General features: G+C 34.2%; 12 non-coding genes across 12 annotated transcripts; 5 read left to right on the top strand and 7 right to left on the bottom strand.

Moving 5' to 3' along the window:
• Positions 1-218: 218 nt before the first annotated feature.
• On the bottom strand, positions 219-420 carry LOC122255415 (small nucleolar RNA U3). Its single transcript, XR_006223443.2, has one exon. It is a non-coding gene; the product is annotated as a small nucleolar RNA U3 (small nucleolar RNA).
• Positions 421-1747: 1327 nt separating this feature from the next.
• Positions 1748-1867, top strand: LOC122255427 (U5 spliceosomal RNA). The gene has a single exon (XR_006223455.2). It is a non-coding gene; the product is annotated as a U5 spliceosomal RNA (small nuclear RNA).
• Positions 1868-2632: 765 nt separating this feature from the next.
• On the bottom strand, positions 2633-2795 carry LOC122255412 (U1 spliceosomal RNA). The gene has a single exon (XR_006223440.1). It is a non-coding gene; the product is annotated as a U1 spliceosomal RNA (small nuclear RNA).
• A 695-nt stretch (positions 2796-3490) lies between these two features.
• LOC122255406 (U2 spliceosomal RNA) lies at positions 3491-3683 on the top strand. Its single transcript, XR_006223434.1, has one exon. It is a non-coding gene; the product is annotated as a U2 spliceosomal RNA (small nuclear RNA).
• A 3543-nt stretch (positions 3684-7226) lies between these two features.
• Positions 7227-7428, bottom strand: LOC122255417 (small nucleolar RNA U3). The gene has a single exon (XR_006223445.1). It is a non-coding gene; the product is annotated as a small nucleolar RNA U3 (small nucleolar RNA).
• Positions 7429-8435: 1007 nt separating this feature from the next.
• LOC122255424 (U5 spliceosomal RNA) lies at positions 8436-8553 on the top strand. Its single transcript, XR_006223452.2, has one exon. It is a non-coding gene; the product is annotated as a U5 spliceosomal RNA (small nuclear RNA).
• A 548-nt stretch (positions 8554-9101) lies between these two features.
• Positions 9102-9264, bottom strand: LOC122255401 (U1 spliceosomal RNA). The gene has a single exon (XR_006223429.1). It is a non-coding gene; the product is annotated as a U1 spliceosomal RNA (small nuclear RNA).
• Positions 9265-14281: 5017 nt separating this feature from the next.
• LOC122255411 (U2 spliceosomal RNA) lies at positions 14282-14468 on the bottom strand. Its single transcript, XR_006223439.2, has one exon. It is a non-coding gene; the product is annotated as a U2 spliceosomal RNA (small nuclear RNA).
• A 2203-nt stretch (positions 14469-16671) lies between these two features.
• On the bottom strand, positions 16672-16873 carry LOC122255416 (small nucleolar RNA U3). Its single transcript, XR_006223444.1, has one exon. It is a non-coding gene; the product is annotated as a small nucleolar RNA U3 (small nucleolar RNA).
• Positions 16874-17889: 1016 nt separating this feature from the next.
• Positions 17890-18007, top strand: LOC122255421 (U5 spliceosomal RNA). The gene has a single exon (XR_006223449.1). It is a non-coding gene; the product is annotated as a U5 spliceosomal RNA (small nuclear RNA).
• Positions 18008-19432: 1425 nt separating this feature from the next.
• On the bottom strand, positions 19433-19595 carry LOC122255423 (U1 spliceosomal RNA). The gene has a single exon (XR_006223451.1). It is a non-coding gene; the product is annotated as a U1 spliceosomal RNA (small nuclear RNA).
• Positions 19596-20454: 859 nt separating this feature from the next.
• LOC122255405 (U2 spliceosomal RNA) lies at positions 20455-20647 on the top strand. Its single transcript, XR_006223433.1, has one exon. It is a non-coding gene; the product is annotated as a U2 spliceosomal RNA (small nuclear RNA).
• Positions 20648-21965: the final 1318 nt, after the last annotated feature.

Raw genomic sequence — 21965 nt, 5'->3', positions numbered from 1 at the left:
CTGGTAACAGGGATGGATGGATGATGGAGATGGATGTGTGTGCGTGTGTTCCTTATATTGATTCTTATGATAATCAAATCACATTAAGCTACTAGACAATAAGAATACAAATATATTGTGTACAGCATTTCGTTCGTTTTTTGTTATATACATACATTTATTTCTCCTTTTCAGGAGTTTTCAAAAGTTCTAGAACAATTCTAGTGGATTGAAATTCTACCACTCAGCCTGTGTGATCCTCCTCTGATCATCGGTAAACCGAGTCAGAACGGTCATCAAAACTCTTAAGCAGAACTTAAGAGCCGCTTCCCGCTCAGAGGATTACACTAAGAGTCCTCATCGTGGTTGAATTTTATCCGAGTTTCTTGACGAGGGACTCGGCAATCACACTATAGAATTGATCCTATGAAGTATGATCATACTTCGAACATCAAACTTCACTCACTGCCTAGATTTTACTGATGACTTTGTTCTATAGGACTGATTTGTCACTTGCTTTTATGTTAGTTTTCTTTAGAAAAAAAATGCATCTTATTTTTAATCATTTGCGCAATTTACGTTCGATTTGTTAAAATTATTACACAACACATTATTAGACTTAGCATTCAAAAGAAAATCAATAATTGCCTGTTTTTCTTAGTCTGAAATGTATTTTCATCAGTCATACATTTAGTTGTGTGTATGTACGTTATTTATTTATATATTTCTTTCTCTTTCTTTCTTTCTTTCTCTATCTCTCTCTATCTATCTAACTCTCTCTATCTCTCTCTCCTTTTTGTAACCATGTCACATCAAAACGAGAATATCTACTATTCTGAGTGAATTATATTTTTTCCCCAAAAAAACAAGCAGTGTATTTTAGCGGTACAATATAAAGCAAAAGTAAATTATGTGACTACAGGGCCATAATGGATACTAAAATTAAAATACATTAATGTTTCCAAAACATGTTTCACAAAGTATCAGAAACTTCTGACGAACTAATCAATGTGCCATGTCAAGTAGTGCGATTAAAATTATCCTTATCATGTTATTTAGGCGTTTAAAATTACACATCATTAGAGGTAATCTTCCAATAACAGTGATTCTATATCCCTGAAAGTCGAAATGTATAAGCATTTCCTTCTTTTCCACTAAATTGTACCATACATTCTGTGGATTTATATTTCCCTATAAATGTATATATTCATATTGAAATTCACGGCGGTTAATTCAAGAAACTTGAAAGACTGCTTAGGAATCAAATAATTATCAGTCTTTAAACCCTTACCTTAGTCTCATATAAAAAGAAAAACACTTCGGATGCTATTTTGTTGAAGTGTAAATGCTAAACCAAATTATGTTTGCAACTACCATATAAATATAAAGTACCTCAAGCATTAACCCACTCACGCCGGCACGACGTGTGACGTGTTTCGTGTTTTTTTGCAGACGCCGCGCCCGCCGCTCTATCTGGGGGCCAAGGGCGGGCGGGGCGGCGAGCGCAGCCCCAGGGGGCGGCCGGCGCGCGAAATCCGAAAGCGTTCGCGTTCGGATGATGCGTTCGAAAACCTCGGTATAGCGACCGTGCAAAGCCGGAATGGCCCCGGCATGAATGGGTTAAGAGTACATTATATTTCAAGTTTGTTAATCCGAATTAGATAAAATAACAAAAGTATTACTTTTAAGATAAGTCTTTCTTGCATTTGAACGTACTCATCTACATTTCTTCATAAAGCTTTTGTTGATCTTCTGGTCAACCAGTAAAACACTCTAGTTTCCCTTCAAAAACCATAAATCTTTCGCCTTTTACTAAAGATTTCCGTGGAGGGGAACAATTCAATGAGTCTCTCATTATTATTTTAAAATATATTAATCAAAATATATACCGTATATGTTGGCATAAAGAAGACTGTCTTCCATTTAATGGTATATAGTAATAGGTATATAGTAATTATAAAATTACAATTTCAAGCTAAAAATTTAGCATATTTCTAATGTTTCAAAGAACACATTTGAAGTGGAACATATTTGTTTAATGGGAAAAATAGAAAAAAAAAACTCATTCCTTATGTGGGATGAGCTATTGCTAAATGCAAAAATCGTGTTGATATATTCACATTTTGAAAAATTGCACTTATATACTTCATCAACTATAACTATACTTTTGATGGATAAAAAAAACACTAAGATTCTTACAGTTTTGTATAATTATATTTACCTTTAAAATTACATTTACTAATGTCAGTGGCAGAACTTCCTAAACTATTCAATAATGATAATGAACCCAACAAATGGCTATCAATACTTAGCACGCTTCTAATAGTTGCCAATATCAATATCAGCAATGCATATTTGACTGCTGAATATTAGATGACTCTCTACTATTTAGTAAATTTATGCACTGATAGAATTTAGACGCAATGAAAACCATAAAGCGCCATTCTTCTAATGGGTTGGTTTATCAAAACCTGGTAAATTATCTTTGTGGAAAGAAATTCCAATATAATTATCATATTACTAGAAGACCAGAAAATTTCATCAATAAATCATATTTTCATCTCTCACATGTTTCGTCATCCAAGCAGACTACTTGCTTCGATATCCTTTTGAGTGTCGTTGCAATCATTTTGTAAATCTCCAATTGAATTTAAGGGGGATAGCGCGAACGCAGTCCCCCGCTACCAAAAATTGCGCACTCGAGTTAACCACATTTGGGTTAATCGCAGGGGTCAGCGCCACCGGAGTGCAATGGTGAGCCTCGCCCTGGGAGAACCGCCTTCGTGATCACGGTATCTCCTGTGCCAGGTAAGTATGCTTTCCTCCGCCACGCGCCAACCCACGCTCATTCACGCTGAGAACCCCATGCGAATTCTAATATTTTTATACAAATATCCAGTTAACTTTAAGTTTGGCGGCGACATTATTGATGAACTCCATTTATAATCATATTTTAATATTAGATTTAAGAACAAAAAGGTCAGATGATTTTTTTTCAAGTTAATCAACAATACTCAACAGATAAAATACATACTCACTACACGTGCTTGGCCATGCCTGGAAGTGCTGTGGAAGCTAAAAGAGAAGACGGGTAAAATGAAAGAACTAAAATGGAAATTAGAATCTAAATTTGTTGAAATTAAGTAATAAAAGTATGTGTTATTCGTTTAACCTCTTAACTTTAATTTGAAGAAAGCGTACAAGCTTCTTTTTTTTCTTTGGGGGGGGGGACTAAAGTAATTTCTCTATGGTCGTTTTATTACTTTACTAAACAACATATATAGTGTATTAGTATATTTGCACATTTGAACATATAATTCTGTTAAGTAAATTTCAATTACGATTCAAATGAAAACTGTAAATTTAGAGTTTGTTGGAAATATTTCAAACCTAGAAAATAGACTATCAAGACTGATAGCCAAACGTCATTTATGCCTTTCTATACATTAACTCCGTCACCAATAATTCCTCAGGAACATTTTCTTAGCCACACTTTAAACCTTATTTCAGTATCGCTTCTCGGCCTTTTGGCTAAGATCAAAGTGTAGTATCTGTTCTTATCAGCTTAATATCTGATACGATCCCCATGTGGGATCTACGATATTAAACTGATTTTTGGAATATGGCGAAGTGCTAGGGGCTTGCTCCACCTTTGCCGCGGATCGGCCCGGTATTGCAGTACCTCCGGGATTGGTCCACTCCCCTCGGGGAGAATATAAACGTATATTACAATTACAGAAACCTTAAGGAATCTAAAACTTTACTAAATCTTCCACAGATTCTTTTAAATCTTCATTCCAGATATATATCAACATATTTTTTTCAAGAGGCAAAGAAACTTCATAAGTACAAGAAGATAAAGTCAACTATAAAGACACATATTCTCCAAACGAAAATATGCAAAACATATTAAAGACAAATTCCCAAAGTGTGGATCATGTGTATCTGTTTGTGTGTGTATTTCCTATTCATACGTGCATATACATGAATATATATATATATACATATATAAATATTTAAATGTATATAAATATATATGTAAATATGCATGCATATACATATACATATAAATGTATATATGTATATAACTTATATCTATATATATAATGTATATGTATATTCATACATATATATATATAATGTGTATGTATATTCCTAATATATATATATATATATATACATTATATATACATATATATACATTATATATATATACATTGTATTTATACATATATATACATATACATACATTATATATATGCATATATATATATTAAATATATGTATATATACATCTATATACATGGATGTATAAATATATAAATAAATTTATACCTATATATACATAAATATACATACATACACATGCATATACATAAATAATATATATACACATGAGTTTATACGTATTTTATACATATGTATATACATATATAGATACATATGTTTATAGATAGATAGAGCGAGCAGCTCTGACCTCCAGCCTTATATGCACTTAGTCAGCACTCGCCTTAGTACATATAAGCCCGGCGAAGCATCTCTCCGCAAATCTGGCTTATCCGTGATTATAAACAACAAAAAACATGAGTCAATAACAAGGCAATTGTACGTTCGACACAAATTAGACAGACTAGCTTGACAAAAACTTAGGAATCTCGAAGTCAGTAAAACAATAAAGCCGTGAGTTCCCGCCGTTGACCAGCGAAGTTTCTGAACTGCGTAATGATTGAACAGCTGACAATAAATATGGTGTTGCTGCTTACAAGCGCCCCCCCCCCCCCCGAAAAAAATGGCATCCATCATGCCACTCATGGGTGAGCCGTCCTCACTTCATCCGGAAAGATATCTGCAGTCCAGGTTGCGATTGCATTGCTTGTGGCGACGTCGTAGATTCTCCCATGAATATGGAATTACCTGCCTTACTTAGGTCGTCCCGACGTTAAAGCATCAGGATGCTTACCTAACAGGTGAGGTGACAAGGGTATGTGAACAAATGGTAAACGACAGAAAAGACGAGGAAACGAACTATAAAAATCAAATGCATCCATCATATCACCCGAAGTGGCCGTGCTACGAAGTGGAAAAGAGTTTAGACAAACCACCGATACTTGAGCATGTTATCTTTATTTATTGTTAACTTAAAGATATGCAGACAAAAATTCTTATTATGGAATAGGCGCAGTAATAGACTAGATTCGTCGACTTCAAATATGTTCATAAAAAATAATGTGATTTGCATGCAAGAACCTGTAGCAGCATGTGTATATATTGTATACAGTATATACACGTATACGATCACATAATCATAACAGTTTGCCAGATTAATTGTAAACCGTAGCAAATCCAGCCAGAGGGACGAAGGGCCATCTAAAAATAGAACCACTAAATCCCATAGTCATGCTGCTAACCGTTAAGTGGAACTTCTCTTGGAAGATGATGCACCTTCAGCTCTCACCTCTCATAAGGTTAGGTGACGTATGGATGGGGAACCATTGTGACTAGACTATAAATAACTCATTGGATCAATCACAGTCTACATTAAACTTTTAGACTTATGTTGGTGAAGCGCAAGAAATTAATCCTCCTGAATCTTCCACATTCTCTAGTTTTAAACCCCAGCAAACCTGGAAAAAAATGATTTGTCTTTGTTCAAGGAACTTAATAAATGCAATATGCAAGGACCAGACTTGACAGCCGACGTTTAGGCGATGATGGCGATCTAACTCAGTTTGCTGTGCCCTTCCGAACGACTACATTTATTTGGGGCAATGAGGGGTACTGTATGTACATCATTTGCTCTCCAATCGACACAGAGAAAGAGCCACTATTTCTAATAAGCCCAAGAGGAACTTTATACATCAAGAGGATTACCTTGTCAGGGTATATGTGCCAAATAATTCCTAACAGGCGTATTCTGAGTGTCATGAGCTCCATCTGTGACTTACTGGGGTTACTCACATCCTTTACTGTAAGGGCAAAAATGATCTTCCAAGAAGACATGCATCACGAAGGAGGGATAGAATGAAAGGCTAAATTGAGAGAATGATGCCAGCCGGAAACTCTGGATCTCAGAGTTAAAAGGTGTGCTGACCCTCTACATTTTGAAAGCATTTTGAGCATGTAGATATTTTATTTCTATGTTTCTACTAAGCCCTATGCTTACAGTGACACATAAAATTCCAGAATAATGCTAAGCGATATTCACTGCAGTCTCTTCCCAGCCCATAAAAGGGCTTTAAAGACAACCTCCTTACCGTCACTAGAATTATGTGCAGCTGCCTTGGCTACGAAATTATGCAAATCTACGGTAGATGTCTTAAGCCAATGCCAATTTCTTCTGAACAGACTGCATAATCGTTCTTCAGAGTATCATGAAGGCCAATCGCCGGTTCCAAACATCACAATGTTTGGCCTCTTCGTCCAAGACTTATAGACACACTAGACGACGACCCAGAAATGAAAAAGTTAAAAGCCTAACTCTCGAGACTCAAGTGCCATCTGCCACTGACGCTATTATTCCTGCTATTCTTTGCTGTAGGCTGTAGCATGGCTTCGGAGATTTCCCTCATGGATTATAAAAGGTCGATCTGGCTAAGTCTGCATGGGTATGACTGATATCCAAGCGGGAAGTGATTTGGTACATTCAGAAGTCATGCTTTGCTGAGAATATTGCCGCTTTAAAAACAGAAAGATCCCAGCCGCAGTTTGACGTCCATGGTGTAATTCGGGTAGGAGGCTGTCGACTTGACCCTTTTTAAAGGCCGCCTTTATCGTCTCATTTTGCTAACCAAAAATAACCCACTTACAAAAACAGTACAAAACCTGCACGTTTTCCTGGCAAGCCACTCAGACCGAGAGCACACGCTAGTTTGCATTTGTAGGCATTATTGGATCATGGCATGCCGACCACTCATAGACAGAATTCTCCATGCCTGCTTCACTTGCCGTCAAGTAAACAGCCGACCAGTGACGTCAAGAACAACTTCCAGCAGATATCCCCTGATAAACCCCTTAGACATATACCAGTGTGGATCGCTATGTTAGGTGTACATGCATGTGTTTCAGCTATAGAACAGTACAGAGTGATTGCAATCCCTCGAAGGCGTTTTAGAAGGCCAAGTCCTTCTTAAACGGGGGGAAGGGGTGCTCCAGAAACAGTTTCCAGTTAGGGGTACTACATATAAATTAATTACTCCTTTTCAGGAGTTTTCAAAAGTTCTAGAACAATTCTAGTGGATTGAAATTCTACCACTCAGCCTGTGTGATCCTCCTCTGATCATCGGTAAACCGAGTCAGAACGGTCATCAAAACTCTTAAGCAGAACTTAAGAGCCGCTTCCCGCTCAGAGGATTACACTAAGAGTCCTCATCGTGGTTGAATTTTATCCGAGTTTCTTGACGAGGGACTCGGCAATCACACTATAGAATTGATCCTATGAAGTATGATCATACTTCAAACACTGAGCTTCACTCACTGCCTAGATTTTACTGATGACTTCGTTCTAATGGACAGACTTATCATTAGTTCTTATGTTAGCTTTTAGTCGATGTTTATGCGATAACTTCAGTAACCTTTCTTATGTAAAAGTTTTACATTTCTTTTTTAATCATGTGCACAATCTACTTCCATTCGTTCAAAGAACTACATAAAAATAGATTACCTTTAAAAAAAAAAAAAAGCTTTTGATTGCTTATTTTTCATAGACTGAAATGTTTCAAGTATATAATCTTACCAATCACAACCTTACTAATTTCTCTGATTTGTTCATTCACATTACTAGATCAGTTCTAATACGAAATCATACTAAACAATGAGTTCCATTACTCTGAATGGACTTCTAAAAAAAATCAACCAAGTATTCCTCCGCAGTTAAAGTATAGGAATTAAGGGGTTTACTATTTGGGGAACGAAATGTATGTAACGTTGGTCAATATGAATACTTAAAGTAAAATGTATTAATATTTATGTATGTTTCACAAAGTATCAGAAACTTCTGACAATTCAATCAGTGCACCATGCAAAGTAGTTCGATTAAGTCCAAATGATATTTTCTTCTTGTCCACTAAGCTGTACCATACTTTTTGTGCATGTATAGATTCCCCAGTGAATTCATACCTGCTTATAATTGCAGTAAAATTCACGGCAGATACTTCAAAGAACTGTTGGAAGTCTGTTTGGGAATCCAAATAATCATAAACCTTTACAACCACTAATAAGTTACAAAGAGAACTTTTCGGAGGCAATTTTGTTGGTGTTAATGTTAAACCAAACAATGTATACAACTATCATTTAAATCAAAACTAATTAACACGCCACACCACCTTTTACGCTTGTGAATCCTAATTAGATAAAATGACAAAAGCATTACTTTTACGATACGTCTTTTTTACCTTGAAACATATTCAGCTACATGTCCTCAGTATACCTTTGTGTGTTTTCTGGTTACATGGTATGTGTAACTCTGGTTTCCCTTCAAAACGCATAAATCTTTCGCCTTTTACTAAAGATTTCCGTGGAGGGGAACAACTCAATGAGTCTTACTCAATTTTTTCTATAGCCCACTTCGGTGGGTTCAAAAATACGTAATCTTATTCAACATATATACCGGATATGTTAAGATATTTACATTATATGGTATATGACGATTTTTTAACGTTTAGAAAATCCCAAATGTAAATCTTTGACATTATTAAACCTTAATTTCAAATTGAAAATTGAGCATATTTCGAACATTGCAAAGAACACATTTTAAGCGAGACACTTGTTTAATGGGAAAATAGAAAAAAAAACTCATTCCTAATGTGGAATGAGCTATTGCTAAATACAAAAATCGAGTTGGTATATAAACATTTTGAAATATTGCATTTATATACTTAATTTAAAACATACGCAATGACAACCAAAAAAGCGCCATTCTTCTAATAGGTTGGTTTATCAAAACCTGGTAAATTCTCTTTGTGGAAAGAAATTCGAATATAATCAAATCACTAGACGACCAGAAATTTTCATAAATATATCATGTATCATCTATCGTCACATAATTTACCATCCAAGCAGACTACTTGCTTTGACATCAATTTAGGCGTCTATGCAATAACTTAGTAAGTCTCCAAATGAATTTAAGGGGGATAGCGCGAACGCAGTCCCCCGCTACCAAAAATTGCGCACTCGAGTTAACCACATTTGGGTTAATCGCAGGGGTCAGCGCCACCGGAGTGCAATGGTGAGCCTCGCCCTGGGAGAACCGCCTTCGTGATCACGGTATCTCCTGTGCCAGGTAAGTATGCTTTCCTCCGCCACGCGCCAACCCACGCTCATTCACGCTGAGAACCCCATGCGAATTCTAATATTTTTATACAAATATCCAGTTAACTTTAAGTTTGGCGGCGACATTATTGATGAACTCCATTTATAATCATATTTTAATATTAGATTTAAGATCAAAAAGGTCAGATGAATTTTTTTCAAGTTAATCAACAATATTCAACAGATAAAATACATACTCACTACACGTGCTTGGCCATGCCTGGAAGTGCTGTGGAAGCTAAAAGAGAAGACGGGTAAAATGAAAGGACTAAAATGGAAATTAGAATCTAAATTTGTTGAAATGAAGTATAAAAGTACGTGTTATTCGTTTAACCTCTTAACTTTAATTTGTAGAAAACGTAAAAGCTTTATTTGGGTAGACTAAAGTAAGTGCTTTAAGAACTGAGTTCATTATGACAAATGGATAAAAGTGGTATAAATGAGACTGAATATTTTCACAACATAAGAGATATAATCTACGCGTTTCGGGTTACCCTGTCTTCAGAAGTACATGCTACATCAATTAAACATGAACATATATATATATATATATATATATATATATATATATATATATATATATTAGTCAAGAACTGACGATCCAGCTGATTCCTGTGACCTCTCACTCGTTGTCCGCATGATAGACGTTGCCGCGACCTTCAATAATTTGAAGCGACCTGACACTGTGTTCATGTTCTTCTCCGTGGTGATGTATGCAGCTTCCATCATTTTTCTCTTTAATTGATTTAATCCTTCATGGATCACTTTGGCACGTTTCCAGTCCGGTAGATGTGCCGCTTCATGGCGTTGGATGTTCTGGGGTGTCGGAAGTCGGATATATGTTCACTGATCCTGGTGCTGAATCCTGTTTCGCCATATGCTTTATCGCATCCGCTGCATGGTATGCAGTAAAAGGCGCTGTCAGGATTCTCTGGGGACGGCTTTCTGTCGCGTATTAGGTCACCTATTTTTGCACCAGAAGTGTTGGCGATATTGATGGAGCTTTCGAAATGTCTATTTACCGCCTCGGAGATGTTGCATTGAGGTAGCACTAGGAACTTTGGAGGGGAAGAGGGTTCAGTTTTTGACCTCGTTATAATGAACTGCGCCTTCTTTCAGAGTTTCAGAAGAAGTCCCCTAGGGTATTTGTTTCATAATGCCTCAATGATGTACTTCATTTCATCGTCTAGGAATTCAGGGCTGCATATCCTCAAAGCCCTGAGGAAGAATCCTATAACGGCTCCTGATTTAGTTTTATTGTAATAGTTTATGAAATTATCTTTATTCGTTGGCTTTCTGTATACTGAAAAACGTAGGTTGTTATCGCCCCGATGGATCACAGTATCGAGAAAAGGTAGCTTTTGACATTCCTATTCCTCTATGGTAAACTGGATCTTGTCGTGCATGGCATTCAGTTGCGTAAGCGTTTGATGTAAGCACGATCTTCTAGGGACGTCATCTACGTAATTCTAATTAATTACGTAATTCTACGTAATTCTAGGGACCAGGACGTCATCTACGTATCGAAGCCAAGTCGAAATAAGTGCTTTGTGACTGTTTATTAGTTTACATGAGAACATACACAGAGTGTGTTGATATATTTGGACATTTAAACATAAAATTATGTGGAATAAATTTCAATTACAAATCAGATTGATTTTTGTTAAACCTATAAAATAGACTATCAAAACTGATAGCAAAACGCCGTTTATATATAAGTGCCTTCATTCATAATTCCTTAGATAGATTTTATCTGGCACACTTTAAGTACTGGTTCAGTATCATTACACCCAGCAACACTCGTGTTTGAGATATGTAAGAGCTCACACCTCTAAAAACACAGCAGCAAGTCAAAAGTCTTGCGCCACTGGAATTATCCCGGGATATGGGGCCTCTACTCTCGCTGGACCTTGGTGCTCCCTTGCTATTTAACGTGACTTTTAATGCTTTGCCTGCACCTTCAGTGCTTTGATTTTGTAAGTGACACGTGGCTACAGTAGTAGTCGGCAAACCACCCCAGACCCGGAGCATTCTTCTACCCCGGGATAGCCCTTACGGGCTGTGACCCCCTGGGTAGGGAGGCCCAGTAGTCTGGGGCGTCCTTTGGGCGCAACTCTATTTTTCCCCTTAAGGGACAGGTAGTCCCCTAAGGACAACACCCCAGTATGATTGATCCTCCGGCTACCCTTCCTCCTTCCCAAGGAGGAAGGGCGACTCCTTACTTATCTAAGACAATATGTTCACTGAAAGAACCCCGACTAATGGCCGACCCAGATGACCAGACATTGATATCCCTCCAGAGAACGCAAGGTGTGTAAACATTCGATGCATGAAAACAAAAAACAAAAAAAAAAACGGTGGACAAGGCACTTCCAAACAACATAAAACGTAATCCACGCGTTTACCATTATCTAATGGAACTATGGAAGTCTTAGATAAAAAATAAACTCCCTTAGATTATTTGCCTCGTCCTATGCTCCCGACATTATAGTTCTGCAAGAAAGCTATTTAAACGGTCAAGTCTCTGACGAGGTCGTATTGCTGAGGAACTATAATTTGTGTAGAAAAGACCGAGAGGGGAGGGGTGGAGGCGGGATCGACATGTACATCCACCAGAACCTCCCTTTCACTGAAGTGACGATTAATTCTACTTTGGAATATGTCGCATGCAAAGTAAAATTCAATAACACGTATCTGGCTTTTGCTCTTCGGGATAGTCTGCCCAATAGCAAATTAATTTTAGGTGATTTTAACGCTCACCATATTTTATGGGGTTCTCTATGGATGGATGGTAAAGGTGAACAAGTAGTTAAGTTGATCAATGACTCTGATCTGGTCCATCTAAACTATGGTAATCCGACGTGAGTGGACGATAATACCGGTAATTTGAGCTTTATTGACCTATTACTGGTCTCTTCAACACTAGCAGCCAAGTGCTTGTCGCACACCAATGACGACTCGTTGGGAATCGACCACCTTCCTATTTGTATTAAATGTTCATGCGACAATACGAGAACGCCTTCATCACCTAAATTTGACGTAAAAAGACTGGGTCGCCTTCACAAGGAGCGTCAAGCTCGAAGTTTTGGGAGAAACCATTGATGATAAAGTAAACAATGTTCGAAATTTTATTATAAATGCAGCAATGGGAATCATCCCTACGACTTTGACAGATAGTGTTAAGCATATAGTTCCATGGTGGAGACCAGATTGCCGCAGGGCGCTCTGTAAACGAAATAGGGCCTACAGTTTTTCCAAAATAACATCACAAACGAGAACTTTCGCAATTACAAACTAGCGAGAGCTAGGGCTCGAAGAACAATCAAAAAAAAAAAAAAAAAAAAAAAAAAAATGCCGAATTTTTGTCTCTACGATAAATAGTAATACCAGCATTTCAGACCTTCCTCTCAACAAAATCAATAGAAAAATATATCTTAACCCATTGCGGACGGCTGTCATGACGTACATGATGCAGTAGCTTTGGCCTGACGATATATATATGTATATGTATATGTATATATGTATATATATGAATGTATGTATATATTTATATTAATGAATCTATATATATAGATTCATTAATATAAATATATAATCCATATTCATGCATAAATATATACCTATATTTACATATAAATACATATATAGATATATATAAACACATGCATATAGATTTATACATATATGAATACATATATATACATATAAATATATATATACTTATATATACATATGAACATATACATACATATATATGTGTATGTATATGCTCATATATATGTATATATATGTATATCTATTTATATGTATATCAATCTATATATGTATATATATTTATATATATGTATAAATTTGTATAAATGTATATATATTTTTATATACATGTATATATTTTTATATACATTTATATCTATGTATATATATTTATTTATATATGTTTATATATTTATTTATATATATATTTATCTATACATGTATATATATTTATACATGTATAAACATTTATACATGTATAAATATTTTTATATGTATATATATTTATATGTATATGTATATATGTATATATATTTATATATGTATATATATTTATATATGTATATATATTTCTATAAGTATATATATTTATATATGTATATATGTATATATTTATATATATGTATATATATTTATATATGCATATATATTTATATATGTATATATTTATGTATACATATACTTATATATGCATATATATATGTATATATATGTATATATATTTATATATGTATATATATTTTTATATGTAATATATTATATATTTATATATTATATATTTATTATATATATTATATATATGTATATATTTATACATATGTATATATTTGTATATATATGTACATATATGTATATATATGTATATATATTTATATATATGTATATATTTATATATGTATATATATTTATATATGTATATATATTTATATATATATATTTATATGTATATATATTTATATGTATATATATTTATATATATATATATATTTATATGTATATATATTTATATATGTATATATATTTATATATATGTACATATATTTATATATATATATATATGTATGTACTTATATTTATATATATGTATATATATTTACATAATGCATATTTACATATATTTATTTATATTTAAATACTTATATATGAATATCTATATCTATACATATATATTCATATATATGCACGGTTGAATAGGAAATACATACAGAAACAGATACACATTATCCACAATTTGCTGTAGGGAAAAGGGAAATTATCTTTAATGTTCTGCACGTTTTCGTTTGGAGAATATTTGTCTTTATAGTTGAATTAATCCTCTTGTACTTATGAAGTTTCTCTGTCTCGTGAAAAAATCAGTCGATATGTGGAATGATGATTTAAAGGAAACTTTGGAAGATTTAATAAAGTTTTAGATTCTTTAAAGTTTCTGTAATTTTAATATAATAGTTTATATTCTTCCCGAGGTGAGTGGACCAATCCTGGAGGTACTGCAATACCGGGCCGATCCGCGGCAAAGTCGGAGCAAGTCCCTAGCACTTTGCCATATTTCAAAAATCAGTTTAATATCCCCACATGTGGATTGCATCAGATATTAAGCTAATAAGAACAGATACTACACTTTGATTTTAGCCTAAAGGCCGAGAAGCGGTACTGAACCTTTCTTTTTTTTGTTGGATTTATTGGCTATCAACCATGCCAAGGACGTTAAGCCAATGGTTATATTTTATCTCATCAATCTAGAGGTCATAAAGCTTTTGTATTCTTTATTAAGGTGATTACTTTGTGGATGATTCTTTCATTGTTTGATATTGGATTGGTTAAATTGTATTGTATGTTATTTACATATGTTTTTTTACTGTTTTGTCTTTGGCGGGCGTATTTTCCACTGCTATTAGGAAATATTGATAACCTCCTGTGTGGTATTGACCCTAATTCGGGCCAATACCACCTCCTCCCTTCTATTTCTTCTGTGGGCTGTGTCCCACGGTTCTATATTTGCTTTGTGTTTAGTGACTTAGAGGTTGGTCCACTCACTTTGCCACAGATGGATTTTTGCTTTTATAAAGAAAACGAAACACCTGAGATCTGTGTGGACTATGCTAGGCTCCAGATCACCAGCTGATCCGGCTAATTTACCAGCCTGTTCATTGCTATGGATACCCTAGTGTCCAGGTACCCATATCAGTTTGATTGATTTATTGGCACTGTGTACTGCTGGAGTGCCATAATGCATAATCATCGGCATACAGTATTCAAGATTCCGAGATGGGAAAATGTCATATATCATACATAAAAATAATGGTGAGAAGACACTTATGGGACCCCGTTTGCCTGGACAAAAATGTCCGAAAAAAGTTATTGTTAAAAAATTATTTGATAGAAAGTGTCAGATATGAAATTTTGAATAAAACAAGGCGATTTTCCACGTAATCCGAAAGTATAAAGTTTTCTGAGTAGGCCATATCGCCATGTCATGTCGTGGGCGTTTTCTATTTCTAAAAATACTGAAATGAAAAATTACTTATTGGCAAATGCCTCGTGGATATGACTTTCCAGTTTTACTAGCTGATCGAGAGTTTGACGTCCCGTTCGGAACCCGGACTGCTTGTCAAAAAGTAAATTCCTGGGGTTTAGAAAATGTAATAATATACTGTTAACAATTCTTTCCATGACCTTGCATAAGCAACTTGTCAATGCAATTGGGCAATCAGAAATGGCGTATCTGGGATTACCCCCTTCTTTTCAATATGGGAGTAATGTGTGCTTAGTGCCATGAATTTGGAAAAGTCTGGCTTTTCCAAATATTGTACACTTCTAGTAACTTTTATTTCTGTTTCTACTAAGCTCTATGCTTACAGTGACACATAAAATTCCAGAATAATGCTAAGCGATATTCACTGCAGTCTCTTCCCAGCCCATAAAAGGGCTTTAAAGACAACCTCCTTACCGTCACTAGAATGATGTGCAGCTGCCTTGGCTACGAAATCTGATGCAAAGCTGCGGTAGATGTTTTGCGCTATTGCCAATTTCCTCAGTATATCATAAAAGGCCAATCGCCGATTCCAAACATCATTCATAGATTATTCCTCCCACAACAGTGAGGTGTGAATTCTGAATATAGGAGAACCAATTCCTTGAGGTTGTCTCACAATGTTCCCTCGTGGATTATAAAAGGCCGGCCTGGTTAAGTCCTGCATGGGTATGACTGATATCCAAGCGGGAAGGAATACAGTGATTTGGTACATTCAGAAGTCATGCTTTGCTGAGAATATTGCTGCTTTAAAAACAGAAAGATCCCAGCCGCAGTTTGACGTCCATGGTGTAATTCGGGTAGGAGGCTGTCGACTTGACCCTTTTTAAAGGCCGCCTTTATCGTCTCATTTTGCTAACCAAAAATAACCCACTTACAACACAAACAGTGCAAAACCTGCACGTTTTCCTGGCAAGCCACTCAGACCGAGAGCACACGCTAGTTTGCATTTGTAGGCATTATTGGATCATGACATGCCGACCACTCATAGACAGAATTCTCCATGCCTGCTTCACTTGCCGTCAAGTAAACAGCCGACCAGTGACGTCAAGAACAACTTCCAGCAGATATCCCCTGATAAACCCCTTAGACATATACCAGTGTGGATCGCTATGTTAGGTGTACATGCATGTGTTTCAGCTATAGAACAGTACAGAGTGATTGCAATCCCTCGAAGGCGTTTTAGAAGGCCAAGTCCTTCTTAAACGGGGGGAAGGGGGGCTCCAGAAACAGTTTCCAGTTAGGGGTACTACATATAAATTAATTACTCCTTTTCAGGAGTTTTCAAAAGTTCTAGAACAATTCTAGTGGATTGAAATTCTACCACTCAGCCTGTGTGATCCTCCTCTGATCATCGGTAAACCGAGTCAGAACGGTCATCAAAACTCTTAAGCAGAACTTAAGAGCCGCTTCCCGCTCAGAGGATTACACTAAGAGTCCTCATCGTGGTTGAATTTTATCCGAGTTTCTTGACGAGGGACTCGGCAATCACACTATAGAATTGATCCTATGAAGTATGATCATACTTCGAACATCAAACTTCACTCACTGCCTAGATTTTACTGATGACTTCGTTCTAATGGACAGACTTATCATTAGTTCTTATGTTAGCTTTTAGTCGATGTTTATGCGATGACTTCAATAACCTTTCTTATGTAAAAGTTTTACATTTCTTTTTTAATCATGTGCACAATCTATTTCCATTCGTTCAAAGTACACAACAAAAATAGATTACCTTTAAAAAAAAAGCTTTTGATTGCTTATTTTTCAGACTGAAATGTTTCAAGTATATAATCTTACCAATCACCTTACTAATTTCTCTGATTTGTTCATTCACATTACTAGATCAGTTCTAATACGAAATCATACTAAACAATAAGTTCCATTATACTGAATGAATAGTCTTCTCCCAAAAAAATCAACCAAGTATTCCTACGCGGTTAAAGTATAGGAATTAAGGGGTTTACTATTTGGGGAACGTAATGTTTGTAACGTTGGTCAATATGAATACTTAAAGTAAAATGTATTAATGTTTTATATATGTTTCACAAAGTATCAGAAACTTCTGACAATTCAATCAGTGCACCATGCAAAGTAGTTCGATTAAGTCCAAATGATAACATTTTCTTCTTTTCCACTAAACTGTACCATACTTTTTGTGCATGTATAGATTCCCCAGTGAATTCATACCTGCTTATAATTGCAGTAAAATTCACGGCAGATACTTCAAAGAACTGTTGGAAGTCTGGGAATCCAAATAATCATAAACCTTTACAACCACTAATAAGTTACAAAGAGAACTTTTCGGAGGCAATTTTGTTGGTATTAATGCTAATCCAAACAATGTATACACCTATCATATAAATCAAAACTAATTAACTCGTTCATCATGTATACGCCACACCATCTTTTACGCTAGCAATAAATTTTAGACAAAATGCAAAAGTATTACTTTTACGATACGTCTTTTTTACCTTGAAACATATTCAGCTACATGTCCTCAGTATACCTTTGTTGCTCTTCTGGTTACATGGTATGTGTAACTCTGGTTTCCCTTCAAAACGCATAAATCTTTCGCCTTTTACTAAAGATTTCCGTGGAGGGGAACAACTCAATGAGTCTTACTCAATTTTTTCTATAGCCCACTTCGGTGGGTTCAAATACACGAAAGGTTAAGTAATATATGTATAAATATACATATACTTATTTCTCTATTTACATATATATATTAATATATATAAAGACACAACACAGACTTGTTTTCAGAGTATGTAGCAATTTCTATACCTAGAAAATCCCAATTTTGGGGGAATTAGCGGCATTTCAAGATAACGTTACTCTTAAATTGTAAGTTGCAAAAATAATTTAAAAGCGATATATACTAATTTAATGAAAAACAAGCTGAAGAAAACTTGAACATTTATTAGGGGGATGACCTTGTGCTCCAGCGAAAATCGAAAGTTGATATATTTGAATTTCTCAATATTGCACTTATATACTTCATTCGTCAATCAATCATACTTATTGATGTATGAAACAAAACTACTCAGTGTAATATAATTATTACATTAATCTGAGCCTTATAGTACATGGCAATTAACTGTATACTAATGCAATACTGGTATTGTTTGAAATAAAAGTACTGATGTCAGTGTACCAAACTTGCTAAAATATCATCCAATAAGTAATGAAACCAACAAATGTCAATCAATACTTTCCTTAACAATTTTGTATTGGAAATTTATCTTTAATTTGCGATGTTATAAATAAACTACCGAACTTTATCAACTGAAATAGAACTTTGGGGGTAACATTAATGAGGTAAATTCTCCCCAAAAAATAAAAGATGGAATTTAACAATCCAAAAGGACAAATATTTACAAATCTTAATTGCTTTAGCCAAATTCAGCAATTTTGGTTTATCTTCAGGCCTGATTAACTGCAGACTCAATTTAAAAGTAACTTTACATAAATGCTGTATATGTTATGCTACTCAGATAATAATGAAAATATTTCAAATGGTTTTCGATACCAACTTCGTCAATGGATACTTTACTACTGTATATGGGATAATAACGAAATACTGGTTAGTAAATTTGTGTACTACGATGGAATAATTTAATGGTAGCAATGAAATCCATAATTATTTCCCTAAAACATTGAGCTGTTCCGCCATCCAAGTTGACAATTTGCTTCGGTATCGATTTCGGTGTATCTGGATTAGTATTCAATATTGTATAAGGAGATGGCGCGAACGCAGTCCCCCCGCTACCAAAAATTGCGTACTCGAGTTAACCACATTTGGGTTCTACTGTTTGGTAACTTTATGCACTCTAACAGAATTTAATGGTCGCAATGAAAAACATAAATCGACATTCTTCTAGTGGGTTGGTTTATCAAAACTTATGGTAAATTGTCTTTGTGGAAAGTAATTCCAATATAATGATCAAATCACTAAAAGACTAGAAAATGTTATCAATATATCAAATATCTATCATATATTTCGTCATCCAAGCAGACTACTTGCTTTGACATCAATTTAGGCGTCTATGCAATAACTTAGTAAGTCTCCAAATGAATTTAAGGGGGATAGCGCGAACGCAGTCCCCCGCTACCAAAAATTTCGCACTCGAGTTAACCACATTTGGGTTAATCGCAGGGGTCAGCGCCACCGGAGTGCAATGGTGAGCCTCGCCCTGGGAGAACCGCCTTCGTGATCACGGTATCTCCTGTGCCAGGTAAGTATGCTTTCCTCCGCCACGCGCCAACCCAAGCTCACTCACACTGAGAACCCCACACGAATTTTAGTAGTTTATACAAATATCCAATTAACCTTAAGGTTGATGACCACTTCCTTGCTATGTGCCAATTGTAATTATATTTCAATCTCACATATAAGATAAAAAAAAATGTATAAAAAGCTCAGATTAATTCATACTCAAAATTATTGAAAATATAAAACACTAATATGTGAATGAAAGAAAAATAGAGATGGAAGCTAATGGGAGAGGTGTGGGTAGAATGAAAGAGCTATGTATAAAAATAACCTAAATATGTTAAATTAAATTACATTAAGGCATGCTATATTCTTTTGACTTCAAAACGTAGAAGCTTTATTAAATATATTCAAACTCAAAATCATCAACTCACACGTGACTGGCCGTGACTGAAAAAGTTGTGAGGGCTAGAGGAAGAGGTAGAAAGAAAGAGCTAATATGAAAATAAGAATCTACATTTGTTGTAATAAAATAATAAATGCACATGTTATATTCGTTTTACTTATAACTTTGATTGGAAGAAAACGTTAGGATTTATTTGGGTAAACTTAAGTGCGTGCTCTATGATTGTTTGTTCGTTCACCTCATAATATATACTGCGTGTTTATCATTAAATTCATAGATTTAAACATTGGCATACATCAATTTCGTTAAGGAAAATTATATTACGATTGAAATGAAATTCAGAGTTTCTTGGATAATTCGTATATCCTATAAACTAGATATAGCTAAAAGCCAAACGTCGCTTATGCCTTTCTACACACAAATACTGTTGCCAATAATTCCTCAGGATTATTTTCTTAACCACACTCTAAACCATATTTCAGTATCGCTTCTCGGCCTTTTGGCTAAGATCAAAGTGTAGTATCTGTTCTTATCAGCTTAATATCTGATACGATCCCCATGTGGGATCTACGATATTAAACTGATTTTTGGAATATGGCGAAGTGCTAGGGGCTTGCTCCACCTTTGCCGCGGATCGGCCCGGTATTGCAGTACCTCCGGGATTGGTCCACTCCCCTCGGGGAGATTATAAGTCAGTATATTATAACAATAAAAACTTTGAGGAATATGACACTTCGATAAATATTCGTTTCCACCTCAATAATCAACTTATAATCATTCGACATACTTCAATTGAATTCATTCAAGGTGAGCAAACTTGACGAGTAATGAAAAGTACAAAGTCAGCTATAAGTTAAATAGGCCCATTTAACTACAATGGTAGTACAACTAAAGTAAGTATTCTCCAAAAGAAAATGTAGAGTGCAAATTGTAGATAAATTGCTCACCAGTATGTATTTGTGTGACATACATATATATATACATATATGTACATATATAAAATGTATACGATATATATAAATATACATATAAATATATACATATACATACATAAATATATACATATACATACATATATGTATGTGTATACATGTATAGAAAAAGACTATAAATCTATATGTATATACATGTACATATGTCAATATGTATATAAATACATATTTATCAATATAAATATATGTATATATACATACAAATACATGTATATATACATATATACATACAAATATATGCATAAATATATATACATACAAATATATGTATATATATTCATTTATACATACAAATATATCTTATATAAATTTATTATATATATTATAAATGTATACGTATTATATATAGATTGTTTATATAATAAATAATATATATATTAAATATTTAGCATATATATCATACATATGGATATGCATTATTTATATCATATATTATAGATATATATACATATATATCTTATATATGATATATATATATGATACATGATATAAATATGATACATATAATACATATATATAATAAACATATACATATATACATATAAACATATATAATCACATATATACATATACACAGATATATCCATATATACATATATATACATATATATACATATATGCATATATATACATATAAACATATACACAGATATATCCATATATCCATATATACATATATATACATATATACACATATATATGCATATATATACATATATACACACATATACATGCATATATATACATATATACACACACATATATGCATATATATACATATATACACACACATATATGCATATATATACATATATACACACACATATATGCATATATATACATATATGCATATATACATTACATATACATATATACATATATATACCAATATATATATATACCATATATATATACATATATATACATTATATATACCTATATATAAATATATACCATATATATACATATATATACCTATATATACATCTATACCTATATATA

The sequence above is a fragment of the Penaeus japonicus genome, unplaced genomic scaffold, assembly GCF_977035675.1.
Source record: "Penaeus japonicus unplaced genomic scaffold, GWHDUDI00000001_assembly GWHDUDI00000024, whole genome shotgun sequence".
NCBI classification, from domain to species: Eukaryota; Metazoa; Arthropoda; class Malacostraca; order Decapoda; family Penaeidae; genus Penaeus; species Penaeus japonicus.
The sequence above is the reverse complement of the archived record's forward strand: the minus strand, read 5'-3'. Positions and strand labels throughout refer to the sequence as shown.